Source organism: Anguilla rostrata, chromosome 8 (genome assembly GCF_018555375.3).
Source record: "Anguilla rostrata isolate EN2019 chromosome 8, ASM1855537v3, whole genome shotgun sequence".
Taxonomy (NCBI): Eukaryota; Metazoa; Chordata; class Actinopteri; order Anguilliformes; family Anguillidae; genus Anguilla; species Anguilla rostrata.
In genome coordinates this window covers 13,258,303-13,277,072 of record NC_057940.1, presented here as the reverse complement: position 1 = coordinate 13,277,072, position 18,770 = coordinate 13,258,303, and positions in this window count along the sequence as shown.

Genomic DNA, 18,770 nt, shown 5'->3' with positions numbered 1-18,770 from the left:
TCATGAGTTACACATACTGCACTGTACTATGCATTAATAATAATAATAATAATAATAATAAATATTATCCATGCATTCATCCATCACCTAACCCGCTTATTCCTGGACAGGGTTGCAAGCATCAAGATATAAAAGAACTGGGGAGCTGCTCATTGGCGCATGAAGCTAATTCATGGAGGCAGCCATGTTTGACTATGGGGCTTTTTATGCACTGTGTACCTAAATGTGAAGGATCATGGTAAACTGGTACATGCAGAGCAATGACATGAACGCACATGGGAGCACTCTGAGAAAAGCTTGTCTAATAAACTGTGACGTTGTATCTAGTAGCTGGCTAGCTACAGGATTTTATGGAAGAAAACAAGTAACTCATTGTGACAGTAACTCAAGGAAATTTTTAATGTGGTTTCCAAATTTCCGCAAGTTAAAGTAATTGATGATTTAGAGAAAGGGATAATGCTTCGATGGACAAGGCCAGCATGCTAGCATGGGTTTCTTTCAAAGACTGGGTAATATCATTCAACATTACACGCTATAAATGAAAGTAGGATCTCAGAAACACACAAGTACCTGCAGGATATTGCTTTCTTCATTGCCCATCTAGGCAAGCAGGTAATGCACTTCCATAGGCATAATGAAATGGACTCAAGGAAATGTTCTTCAGCGTATGAATTTACTCACCAAATTCAATCAATTTCTTAACGGATGCAAAGTGCCTTTTCGTAGCACCTACCTTTCCCATCATCACAGAATGAGGAGATGCGGCATTGCATAGAACACAAGTGAAATGTTATAAATGAAACGAAAGCATCTGGAATCTATGTAATTATAGTGGATGAGGTTAGGCTAGGCAAGGCAATGGATGGGCCTGAGAGTATATGAATATCATCAGTCAGAGAATCTTTGAATCTGCAGAAAGCAACCAGGGCTGCGTCCGAATAGTCAAAAAAAAATGACGACCCATGTCTTTTCCTAACCACTTTTCCTTGACCTCGATGGAAAACGTCATGAGGTCAAGAAATGATGTGAAGGAGAATTCAAAAGGACTTAGGAAAAGACAACCGCGGTACTAAGAGAATCCGACTGCACTTACACTAGGCTACGTAATTATGCGACGGCGGATGTTATTGACGTGGGTCTGCCGTGGTAAAACTACAATGTTCCAAAAATGGAATACTAAAAGTGCATCTTAGATACTTCGCCACGTGCGTTCTTACCGTGTGGTTTCATGCAGGCTACATAAACGTGGACAACCCGGTGAAAAATATTACTTCATTACCAAGGGTGGGATTGAAATAAAAAAGGAATATAGGCTACCAGTTACAAAAGTGAAACAAAATGGTTGTCACATTGAGAATGGTTGCTCACGCTCACCCTCCTGTCCACTCATATTTATCGACATGAATCCCAATCAGTATGATTGTATGAAAATAATTCATTAAATTTATGCAAGATAAGCATAACATGTTAGGCCTACAAATTTACTTCTGTACATATTAAGTTTCAGACATGTTGAATTAAAAACAATCTGGCTGAAAATGTCTCATATCCATTTTTCTTGAAAGACAGACTTGTGTTATGGTTAATATGCTGATTATGATCTGATTATAAGCCTATGCATATAATGGCTTAGGAACCACCACACAACTCAGTCATGTCGTTTGTTTTCTTAAACGGCCGAATGGTGCTTTGCTTTAAATGTTGCTGCCGTAAGGAATTGTGGGACAGCATTCTCCTTTCCTTTCGTAAAGGACGATCCAGTGTGCCCTATGCTAAAGGAGATAAGATAGGATGCATTGAAACCTTTCACTTAGAGAATTCAAACAGCTCTTATCATGGCTGCCACTTAGATACTTCTGGGTTAGTACACTCAGTTAGGAACCTTCCTAAGCAAAAAAGACTATTCGGACGCAGCCCTGGTCTGGTATCCCTCTCTATTGTGAGAGTGTATACAGAATTTTATTATAACCTTAAAATGTTTTTTTTTTCTTGCTCCATTAATATGTATGGCAGTCTTTTACTTGAATGGTTTTAGCCTGGCAATAAAGCATAATGACACCATAGATCACCTTTTTCCTTTTTAGCTGTAAACATGTGAGGGAGTGGGGGGTTTGGGAGACCAACCGCAATCGAACAGGGGTTCTTTAAGCTATTCACCAGGGGTAGAATAACCACTAATTCTCAAGAGACAAAAAGGACAGGGGAAAAAAAGAACAAAGAAAAATACACCGAAGGGAGAGTATCCCAAAGAGAAGCTCTAAACAACCTGTGTACTGGGTAACAAACAAAAACTTAAGGAGTATGAACCTACTGAAAATAAAACAAAACTCGAACCGAGGCTGAGAAAGTAACACCAATGAAGAATTCCGAGTTTTAGGTTGTGGCACTAACTTGATGCCAAGAACCCATAAAGCTCAAGATTGTTGTGCTAACTTTGTAGCCACAACAATCCACTACCGCAAGCTCTCAATCATTTACCTTACCACACTTGACAGACTACCGGCTCTAGTGAAACATAAGTGACACTGAAGCAAAGCTTATCGGCTTGCTAAGGGTTTAAATAGAGAGCCAACAGGTGCAAATGGTTAAAGGGGATTTGCACGCGTATAATTCAATCAAGGAAAAGAAGAAAACTAAACGGCCGTAATAACTGAAGAAAAGGTGCAGAAAAATACCAATGGCCGTAATAACTGAAGAAAAGGCGCAGAAAAAAACCAATGGCCTTAATAACTGAAGAAAAGGCGCAGTAAGGAAAAGAAATGCTGGTATCAGCCAAAACCATGACAACATGTTTGTATTCCTACTTTATAATTAAACATTTTAATCAATGCTGTTATTTCAGCATTTCTGAAATAATATAATTTAGTCAGGAACGTTTGAAAAGGCTCTCCGCATTCCACTCTGGCCCTAGCTGGTGTGAGGTCATTATAATACTAAAGTTTTTGTGTGTGTGTGTGTGTGTGTAAATGTCTCTGTCTACACCAAAGTACATTCACACACATGTGAGAAAACGATTGGAGAGTGGTACTAACTTGAGGTACTAAAATTTTGTACTGGAAATCAGAAAGGTAAAGCTTTCTGCTATTCACAACAGAAGTCATTTATAAAATGTTAACTGAGACAGAACTCATGCATTAAAACAATCATTATTATTATTAGTAGTAGTAGTAGTAGTATTAGTATTAAAAATATTATTCATAATAATAATAGTGCTTGGTACTGGAAATGTATTCCACAAAGGTTTTCTATCACACATGTTTAGGGAGACTGTCATAAAGCTCAATGTTTTTTTTTTATTTTTATGATGATGCTTATTTGGAGGTTCATTTGACATGTTCACACTTTAAAAAAGGGTTTGGATTCACTAATAGCATTTAGCTCATATATGAGCCCTCCCTCTGCAGCCCCCTGCATTTAAATTCACCCAGAGCAGGAGAGCAGGCCTTGCCATGTGACCACCATGTACTGGAACCCCCGTAGAAAAAGGATTTGTCACCGTTAGATACTAAATTGATCATTAAACAGTATAAGCGCCCTCCTATGCAGACGGTTTAAATAACCGTATTGTTTTGGGACCCAGGTAATGTCCACAGCTGTCTCCAGAGGTATTGATTGTGTAAAATAATCTAGGTAAGAGCTGGGACAATTCCAAAATCAATTTAGCCACCATAGCTGCTTATTTACTTTGCAGGCGGCCATCTAATTACATTAGAAATATATATATGAAGTGGTAGTGTCTCTGCGGGCTCAGGTAAAGAACCATGAACACGCCAAAGCATATGGGCAGTATCATCCACACTGTGTGGGCCCCATTCTTACCTCATTAGACCATTTTATTGAACCATATTAGAAAATATACCAAACAATAAAACAGTTAGTGCATACCAAATGGATTTCAGTTTCGTTCCCCTGTTTACATCACCCGAGCCATCATAGTGTCGATTCAACTGTAAGAGCACATATAGTGGCCAATGGAGGTCAAATGTACTTGTTCAGAGTAAACTTTACTCAATTAGAGTTGACTTAATACTTAACATTGTAATGCGCAAGGTTAGATTACTGCCCGGGTGAGCGGAATCATTATAAAAGTAAATGATGAAAGAAAAAGAAACAGAAATGAACACAATATCAAAGAGAAGATAGCAAACACAGAACAGCACAGGTTAAACAGAAAACTGAATTAAAACATATTGGAACACACGAGTCCAAGCAGACACACACACATACTTTGGCGGTCGTTTGCCATGCTTTGGCAGTGTTGCGGGTGATGGTGTTTGATAATGTGGGTGATTCTTTTGAAGTGCCATGTTACCGGTTTAGAGTTGAATTAACCCTGTTAGATTTTACTGTGTATCCATTGCCCCCATCACTGGTCTGAGCACTTAGCACTGCATTCGCCATAAATTCTTAAAGTGTATTCGCCTGCAAATGCTGCTCTGGCCTGGTTGTAGGGTTGCAGGTCAACACTAGACCCCAGATTTGTCTATGACTCAACCGAATATAAATCAAGTGGGGTCAGTGGCAATCTAAAAGCTAGCGTGAGATCTGTCTAAGTGCATTCTGAAGGCAAACAGGACATCTGTCTGAGTGCATTAAAAGTTCCAGTGCGAGATTGGACCTACCAGAGCTCATGTGCTTTGTGAGCTGGCTCAATGAATTTGTCAGCTCGGCTGAGGCATTATAGCCTTCCCTGCCTGTGCAGAGAATGTTAGTGAATAATATCGGTGGTTTACAGGCAGCTAAGAACCACCAGCACCAGCAGGTCTTCTGTTTTAGAGCTGGGTGAAATGGCCTCACCAGTGGATATGCTGAAACAGCTTCTGAGTCAAACATTTTGTATGCGCAACTTCATACATGCAAATGATTTCATTTAACACAAAGACGTTAGACATTATAATAACAAACACAGACTGTTACGGTGTGACATTAATTAGGGTTTGTCACAGCAGCTGTACACAACAGGGAAAGCATAAGCCACAAAAGCTAAAAAATTAAAATTAGAGTATCACAGCACTCTTACTTGACCTGCACCAAGGAAATGCTAATAATTGCTGCTTTTCAAAATTATACACGTGGCTTTGTTTCAGACGGAATGAGCTCAACCCTCAGCAGGTCAGTGGAGTGCATTTTTTGTTTGAATCGAATGAATGCATAAGGAAGTAGGAATACATTTCTGGGCCATTATTCTTTCTCCATTTAGAGGAGGACTATGTCTCACTGATGACGTCAGGTTGTCTGTGGTTACCATTGTGTTCATGGCCAGGAAGAACTAATGCAACAGTGACCTGAAGGGACTTAAACCATTAAAACCGAAGCCATTATGCCATTCATCCAGTCAGACATTATACTGTCCTTCTATCTCTAAAAATAAACAAATAAACAACGTATGTAAAATCGATGCATCTTGTTAAAAATGAATAAATACATAATCAGAAGTTACTCCTTAAGAAAGCTCTGTGACAGTGAGCCTCAGCATTAGCATTTGGACATTTTTTAATTAATGGGGGCAGATATCCACTCCCAAGAAACAAGATTAAGCCCTTTCACCGATCTGACAAGTTGTCAGTTCTTACACCACATCATTTATAGAAGCGCAATGAAAAGCTTCGGAGAAAGATGACATTTATAATCCGACATTTGAGAAGCGCTGCGGCTAAAATCAAACGTGTTATTATTAACCGGACTGGTAATGTGTTTGACACTCGTAACACTTCCACCTGCACACATTTGCTTTGCATAATTTGCATAATGTTTTTCTCGAAAAGCAATGAGCAATTAGTGATGGTTATACAATAACCGATATGGGCCAGTCAATATCGTTGCAGGCATTAGCTGGGATTCCGATGGGATAATAGTCTGTACTACGGCATCATGCTCACAGATTCAGTGCTTTGATTTCTCTCAATGTGCTCAGATGTTCCGGAAAGGCCTTTTCAGGTAACCCCACAAGTACTTAATTTTCTCTGCTCCTATAAAAAATGGCCATTGCCCTCTCAGGCATCCCTACCTTTCACCATTTCCATATTTTCATTCAATTTCTTTAATCTCATGCCCCTTCTCATAGATTTTACAAACGGAGGGTGAAGGCAGTTAACAAACTCATCTTTACGACTTGGTGCAGTCCGTACTCCAGACTCCATGTCCGATTTAAACTCATAAAATCTTCATCAAAAATAATGTGCACTCTTAAAGCATATTTTTTCTTATTCTTCTTCTGAATTAACACTTAAAGTTAATACTGTATTTCCTGAGGTTTAGCTTTTTAGATGTTTACTCCACACTATAAACTCACCAGAGAATACACTCACAATGTATCCCATCATAGCTCATTATATGCATATAATCCTGGCTGATTCTATCAGCGCTTCGAGTTTTGTCTTTTAGGACAGTGGTCCTCAAATTGGGTCCTGGGGGATCCCTGTGCATGCCTGTTTTCAATCCAACCACAATTACAATCCCACAATTCTAAAGCTGTTAAATTTTGAGGGATTTTTTTACCCTACCAAGCCACATTGTGCCACAAATAGCCATGCATGCCATGAAGAAAAAAAGTCAGATATATTACATTTAGTAAAGACAGGTATTTTTTTTAAACTGATCAAATTAAATGCTGAAATTAGGCTCCTAATTGCTTTGCCCATGATAATGAGCCAAACTTGCATGGTGTTAACCAGTGCTTGAAGTGGAGAAAAATAAGTACAGGTACTTGCGTGACACCATGAGTAGGAAATAAAATCAGGAAAAGATTATCTCTCTCAATGTAACTGTTTGCAATACGGCACAGTGTGAACACGGGACTTAGTCTTCATAGCATGCATAGCTGTTTCTGCCATAATGTGGCTTAAGAGGGTAAATAATCCCTCAAAACATGCAAAGCGAAATTAAGAAAAATTAACGGCTTGTTAAAATTCTGGGATTGCAATTATGGTTGGAACGAAAACCAGCATGCACAGCAGTCTCTCAGGACTGAGTCTGAGAACCACTGTTCTGAGAAGCACTCATTGCTTCCGAAAAGCTATTACATGCATTTAAAACTCGCTGTTGGAAAAGATGCTTTCTAGATTCGGTGTGAAATTTACTCACTGAAACCAATTTTGCTGGCGACATCTGGTTTGGTGCACAGAACAGAAAATAACATGCAAACTGCCATATTAATCCCCATTTAAAAGTGTTAAATACTTTGAGCAAACTCCAGCTGAGCCCCTTTTACAGAAAATAAACTGGAAAGGTGCATACACTCCAAATCTAGTTTGGTCAGAATGAGATGGCTATATTTCAAACATTACAGTAATTCATTTTGCCATTTGACAGACACTATTATCCAGGGTAATGTACTCAGCTCACTTTTTTCATACAGTCCATTTCTACAGCCAGATATACAGCAAGCAATTCAGCTGAAGCTCAATGCTACAACGGCAGTGCTTCACCAGCCAATTGAACCGGCAACCTTTAAGTTGCACGTCCAGTTCCCTAACCATTATACTACACAGTTTCCCCAAAGTTTCAGCATTTGATATTGAAAGTATATAACTTATTTTGATGATAATAAAATGTGCACATACTCTTTTTCTTTCCTCTTTACAGGTGAAGTGAATGAAAATGCACACATTATATAAATTCGACTCATAAATAACATCATAATGGCACACAGTAAATGAGGGGTGGAAAAATAGCATAATGGTTGGGGGGATGGCACTTGAATGTTTCAGGTTCAAAGGCAGGACACTGTCATACCCTTGAGCAAGATTCATACCCTGTAGATATTGAGCTGTACAAATGCATTGCATGTACAAAATGTAAGTCAAGCAATATCACAACTTTTTCCTTGCAACAACCTCGTTATTTAAGCCCTTTTTTATGTCCCGACTTAGCCTGAGAACATTTTGATTTGTTTTTTTTTTTTAATTATTATTTTTTAATCTTATTTATTTATTTATTTGTTTATTTTTAAATAATAGTATAGCCAATGCTTTAAAAAATGTCAAAAAGAAAAAAAAATTGAATCCTTCAAGTCAGCATCCCGCATAATGCTGGCAAAACCAAACATGCACACACACACACACACACGCACACACAAGCACTTACACACATAATAATTTCTTATTCATGTGTATACTTTCCGTGTGCATGTTTGGATTAATTTAGCCACCTCTGTTGACAAAAGGACTAATGAAGCTGGCAGTAGAATGGCCAGAAGTAGCAATTCTGAAGTCAGGGCTTTAATTAATTAACATGGCCTTGTTGCCTGATTTCTGTGCCCTTGTTTGATTTCATTTATTTGCAACTAAACATATGCTCTAGCTCATTAACATTTACACACTGAAAAGCAGCTATTTACTTTAATAAGTACATCGTTATGACAAGGTTGTCCTTGCTCGTCCTATACAATATTGCCAAAACAGTCTCGGAATTCACTGATACATGGCTTTTACATACACACCATTGCTTCTTAACAACAAATGGCACACAGATAGAAACAATGTTTCATCAGGTACCGCAGCTTATGGGAACAAACTGTGATTCTCTTCTTGCATGTGCGGAGCAAGATCGTGGCTGTCAAATGTAGCGAGAAACTGGAAGATGGCACTAAGTAAATACGGAGATGGCCCTGATACTCTTAAATCCCATGGACTGGCGTAGGCATCGTAAGCTCAGGCGAGATTACAGACCATCTTTGCATGATCCCGAAGTGCAAATGTTGCATGCTGTTGCGTAGCACACTGCAAATGCAACCAGGTGGAAACAAGCTAAAACTATTTTTTTTTTCAGAGGATTATATATACATATGTGTGTGTGTGTGTGTGCGTGTGTGTGTGTGTGTAAATCACATTTTATTTAGCTGTGTTTCTGTGTATTTAGGTTAGGTTTCTGAAATGGGGTTTTCTGGATGTACCAATGCTAGCTTCTAAAATTAAATCCTCTAACTAATTTGTCTCTGAGTAGTACAACATTATCTGTGCCCATCTTGCATCTACTGTGGCACCTATGTTGTAAGATTATGCATGGACGTATGACTATTGATTGTGACCTGATTACTTTGCATCCAGACCTGGATGTATGTGATTGTATATGTCGCTATCAATAAAAGCATGCCTGAATATGAATATGTAAATGTGTGTAAAGTGGATAAAATAAAGTATTTCTTCAAAAAACCTCTCTCCAAATGTATCTTTTTCTTTGTTTTATTTATCTTCTGGATATTTATGTAGATATCACTATTCAATGTTTCTTTCTTTGTCTGTCACCTATCATTTCACTTCTTCATCACAATCACACCATCAAATCTAATTGCATCTTCACCACTGTGCCCTGATTAGCATTTGGCTATTTGGTTATTTACCATCGATCATGGCGTTAACTGGTCCACGTTGATGCAACCTGTCAAACGTCCAAACCGCTTTAGGGGGGGGTGGTCTTTGCCGTATGCGCTGGAGACAGGATAGGGGAGCATTAACTCTAAATGGCCTGAGATATATTAACGCAATCTAAAGTGACACTTATTCTAAGTGGACCTGTGACGAATTGGGGGTGAGGTGCTCAGAGGAGCTGTTTAGACATTGGCCGACCTTAACAGAAAACACTCTGTGCTGTTCCAGGGAAGATAAATCGTACGTAATCTACGAGAGAGAGAGAGAGAGAGAGATTGAGAGAGACAGAGAGAGAGAGAGAGAGATTGTAAGTACCCCTGTAAAAAAATATCAAAAATGAAATGCATTTTTCCGATGAGAAGAGCATCCACTTAAAAAAATAAATAAATAACAGTGTAAACTAAAATAAGAGGGGTCACCAGCAGTGATGGCTCTCAAGAGGAGCATGAGGAAGTGTTCCTCTTCAGAAAGGTGACATCACCATTATCTGTACGTGTCACACGGTACAACTGGCTGTAACCTCTCTCGGCCCTTTTCCTCTGTCTCAGGGGCCCCATCCACTCTGATGTTAATGGGAATTACATCAATTCATTTTACCCAGCGAATAGTTCACTTAGTGTAAATTACCGTTTGTGCATGTGCAGCTCAGGGAAGAGAATGGAGCGAAAAGTATTCCCTCTGATACGTAACCCACACATAACCCAGTTGTTATCTTTTAAAATTATATATATACATATATATATATATATATATATATATATATATATACACGTGTGTGTGTGTGTGTGTGTAGTGCTCACAGAGTGTTTTGTTTGTACTGAAGCAGTATTTGTAGAATAATTATTCTCACCAATAATAGTATTTCACAAGAACATGGACACAAAACACAGCTTTCAACATTATGCATTAGAATATTGAATTCAACTCGCAAAGAAGCTTCAGTCAGAGGTGAACAATAGAACATACTTACTTGTGCCCTGTTTAGCTGGCAGAATATCATCAATACTACATGAAGAGAGGGAATTTGTCTATAATCACACCATGGTCTGCATTCAGTAGTCATTTGTATTTAACTGTATCTAATGAAGTGTTACATGATTTCATGCCAAATGCAATTGCAAAGAATAAAGGTGGACATGTTCATTGCAATGTTAATTGATTCCAAATCAATGCCATTTATGACTTATGTTTTTTTCTAAAACAGTGAGTTAGTGATACAGGTCAGTTAATGATACTTAGTAACTTAATCGTCATGTCCTTACAATACACGTGATTTGGCACGTATCAGACCTGGGTCAAATACGTATTTGTTTTGGATTCAATTACTTTTCTGTGCTCTGTTGATCTTGCCTGGTGTAATTGAGCCAGTATGACCAGAAGGTGGAGTTTGCACTTTTAGAGATTATTTAATTGGTTCCAATACACCAGACAAGAACAACAAAGTGTAGAAAAGTATTTGAATCCAAAACAAATACGTATTTGACCCAGGTCTGGTACGTATCATATTTGGCATGCACAATTTAATATGTTACTATGCAGGAAATATAATCCAGTTTCTGTATTTTAAATATTTTATCTTGTATTACCTACATTAACTTAAAAATAGGCATATACTTGTTAATTATTACAGCCTTGAAGGTGTGGGATTAAATTAGACAAACATACTTTTCCTCAAGTTGTTTCTCTTACCCTTTTCACCTACTGCTCCTACAACAAGCCCTTGGGAGTATGTGCTTTAGTTCCACTGCCAGCTACACGGAAGAAGCCACAGGAGTCTTTAATAATGGATGTAGTCAATTTAAAACAGCATCTGTTAGGAACGGCCCACCTACCCCGCCCGGGACATCGGTGACCAAATGAATTCAAGGGGACCGCTAACAGACGTGTTACGGAAATGTAAATAAGTTCATTCCAAAGCTGGCGACGTGCGGCGACCGCTGCGCTGTCCGTACAGCGCTCGCTCGGGGGAAACGCTTTCACCCGCAGGGAAACACGCGCACGCTCGCAGCGCTACTGAACTTAAGGAGGTCGGGCCAATTAAAAGCGACGTCTGCCTGGTACAGCCACCACGGGACAGTGTCGGGAGCGGGCGAGTCGGAGAGTCAGAGGAGACAAGTTACAACACATGAGAAACGCTCATGTGATAATGGAAATCCTATGAATATTTAAAAAAACATGTCTTGAGCTCCGGTCTTTCCACCCTTCTAATGTTCCAATCAATATAAAAAAGTGTGCCAAAAAGAGAGTGATGAAAACAGTTAAACGAAATAAATAAAGTAAAAGTGTGTAGAACACGTTTGTAGCTTTGAACATCCCATTGTGCAGTATGGGTTTCATAGACCCGATGCCCCGAGGTGAATTGAATGACCTGTACTTCAGACATCAGTGAACACACCACAAGTGCAAAGTGGCAGAAAGAAATGGGATATAAACTTTCGGGTTTGTGTGAAAGAAAAAGGAAGGAGTCAATGGACCAGATATTGAACTTGAAAAATGTCCTTGAGTGATTACAGTAAGGAATCTCCCAGACAGTTTTCCTTATCAAAGAAATCACAAACAGACAACAACAACAACATCACAATAATAATAATAATAATAATAATAATAATAATAATAATAATAATCCTATAATAAATTGGGTTTATTATAGGAGAGGATATATGCTTCACCTCATGAGCAGAGCTCTGGGAAATGATGTCCTAATTCCGCTTCACCAGGATCCCCAAATGCATTCATTTTATGACTATTTTAAAAAGTAACAAAAAAAATGTATTTGCATAAAAGGCAAATAATCTCCGGTGTCTCTGTATGACAAAGCAAGGAAGTCACTTCTCTTCTTTTTTGATCCAAATAGAATGGAAATGACCACACTTCACTTTAACTGTACATGCTGGCTAGAATGGTTCTCGGAGTGACAAAGGCCTGGATTATATCCTTTGTCCTCAGAATCAAGTTAAAGACAAGGACACACATTGATTAGATCCACTCTGGAAGAAGTGTTTGGTTGACAGTATCAGATGATATTTATCAAACGTCCTTACAAGGCCGTTTCACAACAAATTTCCAACTATTTCCCATTGATTTATTTTTGAAATATAATACATATTGTGTTTTCTTTTTTTTTTTTTAGAGGTCAATATAGATGTTGAGCTCTACTCAGACAGAATGCATATTTGATAAGCTAATAGAGAAATTTTATATGGATTTAGCTGAACGGTGAATGCCATCTTTGTTTTGGGATGGCCGCCCACAGTAAGTAATCAATCTGCTGTAGCCGTGTCCGTGTAGTGCGTGCTGCCTGCAGGAATATCAGCTTCATAAAGTTTTATTGCAGAAGTAGAAGTCATTGAAGGTGACTGGCATGATTACCGCAAGCGCCTCTGACGCATTAGCGCAACTGACACTTCTTAGCGCCCCCGCAAATTGACTTAGTGCCGAAAACACAAGGGATGTCATTTGCAATGAAGAAAAGCGGGGGAGGGGGGGGGGGAGTCCAGCCCGTTGACTGGGGTGTTAGCCCTCGGTATCGTCTCATTCCTGCACAGTCTTCGCTCTGTTTGCTCACGGCTACCAAAAACGCTGACCGGGCTGCCTTTTACAGCACGAACCGAATAAATGAATTTGTCAATCTGGTAGTGAACAGTGTGCTTTGTGCTGCAAATAAATTCAATAAGCTATAAAAACTGCAGAGTGCGACTTCATTCCCCTGCTGTGCGAAGGTTGCCGTTATTTTATTATGGGGTGGCGGCTTCACTTTACTATGCCATATGATGTGTTCATTTTTATAGATACAGATTCAGCTGGAGCGGCGGCTAACGGCTATGTCGGCAATGCCTGGACCGGGATTGTGAACCCTGGTGGGGTTACAAGCACGGTACCTCTGCTCTATGCTGTGGAGCACAGCCCCAGGATTCATTTGAGTGGAAAGCAAAGCTTAGCCAGTTCAATATAGGGACAGAGAAATAGTGCTGACAGCGTGCAGCCGGTCCAAAGTTCCAATACGTGGGTGTCCCCAGCTATGGATCCCCCCAAAGCCGTCAGGCATAGACACTTCATGCAGTCGTTTAGGGTCGCAACAGTCTCTGTCCCACACAATTCCATTTTATGTGATTCAGTGATTTATGTGGGAGCACTTTTGGGCCACAACAACTTTTTTGTTCAGGCCTACCAAAACCCTGGGGCTGGAGAGGATGTGACTAACTTGGTCCTCTTCCGGACCAACAAAAGGACACTAATAGAGGATATGACTGGATATTTCAGGTTGGATTCTGACAGCAAAACCTGCAGGTATATGTGGTAATTAGTTACATGTTCAATTTTCACTGGCATCAGAAAGTATTGTTTCACACCGGACGGTGTCAATGCGAGGGAATGGTGTCCCTCGCACTATAATAGCGCAGACCTTTTATCACGTTGAAGAACAGGTCTGTCACAGTGTTGATATTGCAAGGGAACAGGCAAAATGATGACCTTAGATAGGCCGATCGGCCTGTTCTCATCATCGGCGTTCTTATGTTCTAACATTTGAGCTGTGGCCCATCAGCACACGCTGCGATGAGGTTTACTGTGTACACAGAGGCGGCTGAGAGAGATGCCGATTCCTCAGTTTATCAATTTCACGAGTGCCTGCTTTTCAATCTGAGAGGGGACAGCGGAACAGCGCGATACCATCTCACTGTCCAAACCACTTCAGACACAGCATAAAAAAAAATCTGACAAACAGAAACATCGAGACCTGTAAGAATGCAGTCGTATCGCAGTATCTCCCTGTGGCTAATTTCATTTTTTCAGCAAACAGTAGCCGTAATCAAAAAACAATAAACCAGATTTTATGTTTAGTTAGGGAAATGTATTCTTTCAAATTTGGCTCTCAGGTTGCAAGCACATACAATAAAGGTTTTCCTGTTGAAAAAAAAATGTACAGCTAGTCCATGCAAAAAGGAAATATCAAGCTACCATACAGATCTTATTTGAATTATTGAAAATTTAAAGTAAGGATCTTCAGTTTATTTTTAAAGTGTAAACAGGAGTTATGTGTATCGTTGAACTTAATGAATATGCAGTTTGGCCAGAAAAACAAAACTAAAATCCTCCAACAGTCCTCTGACTCGATTCTAGGGTTACCAGATGATTGGTTTTTGACTGGAATGTCCGGTTTTGAAATTATTTGTACAGGTTTGGTATTTGGTCTTGACCCCACAATGTAAATGTCTTGTCTGAATCACTGATGGAAATTTGACCACTTATTTGTAATTCATTTGTTCTGTTCCCACTGTTTCATCAGTTCTGACACCACAAAAAAAAAACGCACCCCCCATTTTGTGATTGGTTCCAACACCCCCCACCCCCACCCTGGTCTGCGATCAGCTATGACAATGTGTGTACATGTGGATGGAGTGCAGTTTTGACAAGTTCTAAATCTGGCAAACCTACTCGATTCATGACTAATCCTACCTGTGTCTGTGTGTGTGTGCGTGTGCATGCGCGTGCATACATGTGTGTGTGTGTGATGTGAGAGAAGCAGTTGAGAGTGATAAAATCATGGCTAGCACCACCACTGTTGCCAGGTCAGAAATATTTCCAGCCCAGCGGTTTCTTAAAACAAAATTGTCAACTAGGGGTGTGATAGCCTGTGAAGCAGAGGTTGTGAATAACATGTTTTTTTTTCATGTTTTTAGGGTAGATACAGCATTCCTTGCCCTATACACTGTGTCCCAACACTGCCGTGGTACATTTTAAAACCACAACCCACATCATTGATTTTTCACCCATGATTTCATAACCTAATTGAGTGGGCATCCAAAGATGTTGCTAAACTGGCTTACACTGGTCCGGCCGAGAGACTGCAGATGTGATACCCCTCACACCACGTGATTACTTTTTGAATTTAAGCAAAACGGTTAACAAGGCCATGTGCATGGAGCAATGACACAGCATCAATCAGATGTTGTTCCGACAAAAGTTTCCTGGCAATTTCAAACATGCTCCGGAAGTGGCCACTGGATTTAGGTTTTTTATTTATTTATTTATTTATTTATTTTTTTACAAAGACTTGTGATTGTACGGGGATGAGCTCCAGCCTAGCACTGTAATTAGAAAACGGCATTTTTCCATTTCACGCCTTCCCCATTTCATTAGCTGGCCGGCAGTTTCAGTCGAGGCGAAATGCTGCTGTTCTCTATACCGAATTAATAATTTGCCCGTTAAAAAAAAAAAAAAAAAAACAGATGCAAACTAGTGATTATAAAAATTCCAATCCACAGTTCCATTTGCAACAGCAGAGTGGGCAAAAATAAAATGGAAATAAACTCAGTTTAAAATGTGTTCCCTTTGTCTTATTTTCAGAGTGAGCACCCCTTTTAACAGCACATTTGTGAAAGAGATGGTAAAGAAAAATCAACTGTTGGCTTGATTAATTACGAACCGATATAGCTCTCCTTCTGTACATGATTAAAACCATTATAACAGTGATTATCATTTCAAGTGTCACTCTCTCTACGGATACTTGTCGTTTTCCATGTCTGGTCTTTGAAGAGATGTCCACCACAGTTGGAAGCCATAAAATTACTCAAGAACAGTGAGTCCAACAAGTTTCTCAGTGCTTGAGTCCTCATTTTCCTTATTTGAACTGATCTCAGAAAAGAAACATTCTAGCCCTCCGTGTCAAACAACTGCTGTGAGTTTTACACTTAAATGCCAGTCTGTGAAAATAGCATCCGCTCTAAAAAGTCAAAAGAACATAAAGAAAGGCTTGTTGAGAACCAACCACCCAGCCTATCCACACTTGTCATGCTGCCTACAACCAAGCGTAATATCCAAAGGTCGTACACTCTTTTTCCTCTGATGCAGTTTTTAATAGCCAACATTTCGGCAGCAAGCCGCCCTCGTCAGGGCCCTTTCTGCTTTAGTTTTGATTTCAAGCCCCTTGACTTGGTCCTCTCGCCAAACAAGGTGTGTGTTTTCTATTTTACTTTTTCACCTAAAGCCAAGAGACCAGAATAAAAAAAAAAATTAAAAAAAAAGTTTCTACCTCCTTGTTCATTCAATCGACTAAATATTCAAATGTAAGCATTCCCAAAATATAGACAAAAAAGAGAATAGTGCTGCAGCATTTTTATATTAACTGACTTAATTATTTTGAAAGCTGTCTTGCATTCTGATTACTATGCCTGTGAGTACAAATGATTTGATGATTTGGGCTGAGATTTGCAGACTGCTCATAATCTGGCACTTACCAACAGCCATCAGCTGAACAGGTGCCAGTGGCTCCTGCGAAAAGTGTGACTGTTCACGTCTCCTTAGATGGTTTAATATGACAATAATATAAAAGCTGGAACGAGAAGGGTTGCACTCTTGCACTTCCACATACCAACACAGTCACATTAACAGCAATTACAACAAATGTTATGAAATATCAAAATGCTGGTCTTATGTGGTCTGCCAACAAAGATGATAATACAAATGCAATTTTAACAACCCATTTCTGCAGATTTCTTCAAGAATGACATTTTGGGCATGTTCACATAAATCATAAATATTTCTGTGAGTGCTAGAAGGGAGTGCCACCCAAAATAGTTATTTCCACTAGAAGCAGGTAGTCAACCTTCTTATTCAGTCAAGCTGATATCATAATGAGTTCGGTCTTGCCGGCATGAATGATGCTGTAGTTGACCAGAGAAAGTCACATCACAGTGAACAATTGCAATCAGCTGTGGGCAGGCTGAATCATTTACCCACCATTACTCCCAATCAGCTCTGTCCACCACACAGCACAGCCTCCATGTTTGTTTGCAGTGTAACATTATTATAACTCTCCTTCGAGGTTGATTGCTGCTTTTCAGAAAACACGTGTGGTACTCTAAATGAGGTGGGGAGTCCTTGTACTCATTCATACTTGTAGCATCTTTGGTCCTCTCAAGTGTGTGTTTGTGTCTGTGTGCGTGTGTGTTTGTGTGTGTGTGCATGTGTGAACATACACACAATGGCAGCGTGTATGATTAGTTACTATGGTTGTCCTCGAAAAAGAAATTAACTTCAAACTTACTCACCGTCTTCACTATTCTTATCCTCTTGTGCTAATATAAAATAACTAGCCTTTATTTGTATTACCCATGATTACTCATCAGGTAAAAAGACACTGTGACAAAACTAAAGTGACCCAGAGTCACTGATTCCACACAGTACATCTCTGTGATATGCCTTGTATCATCCTTTGCTTGTTGACTTGAATAAAGCATGTTTGATTTTACATGGCCCACCTAATTATTGCTGTTGCTTAGGAACAGCTAAAGATTCCAAGTGAACATGGAGAATCAATAATAGCCACATCTGTTCTTTCAGGTGTATAATGAACAGAAATGAAGTTAACTGTTAGATTATAAAGAATAGGAATAGCAAGAAGAGGACGTACACACATGTGAATTTCAGTGAAACTTCCTTCCTTGGTTGTTCTTTATTTGGACTTTTTAAACATGTAATCAAAGAAAAATAAATATATCTATCAGCACAGCAGAAATAATGTTTTCTTTTACACAAACAAGCATGGGAATCATTGTGCGCATGTAATATGGAAAATCACTGTAGATTGATGCCCAGCAAATGATAATCCTCTCACGTTATTGAATAGCTCATTTTTCCTTCCGTAAAGCAGATAGCTATTGAGCGACCTCCTATTTAAACACATGCAAGCCTTATATAAATCATGATCCAACCCTGTTAATGGCACTCTGAGTGCATAAATACATATTTATTGTCACAGGTATGACATAAAATACAATGCATTAAGGAAGTGTCTTTTTTTAATCAAGTGAGTGCACTCTTATAATAAACTAGCCCTTTGGGGACTGGCTTGCAAATGGCCTGTCCTTGGTAGTGATATATCTTTCATGATTGAATTATTTATCCGATCTTTTTATGCTCACGGACATATATAAATCACATCTGGAACCTCAATGGTGTCACATCAGGAAGGGGGGTGGGGCAGGGAAATAAAGTGTTGGAGAATTTTAATAATCCACTCCGTGATCCAATTTATTAATATTGAGGGAGGTAGTTATTGATCGACTAAAAAAGGGGATCATAAACGTCAGGCAGCATTGCTGTCTTATTTCTTGAAGAAGTCCTCTTAACAACAGTGGACCACTTCTTTGAGTAATTTTATAACTAAAAGTAATTTTTTGAATTGTACAAGCGGTGAGAGATTAAAGAAAGAATGTATTGGTCATACTACAGTGTGAGTTATGTGAAAAATATATGCAAGTCTCAGAAGACATATGGTACATAAAAAGGAATAACTTATTATGTTAACCTTCAAATGTCACGTTTCAACTATCTCTTATTAAATTCATATAATGAGGTGTTTGTACATGCAAGCTAATGTTACACCATCACAATGATTCTTTA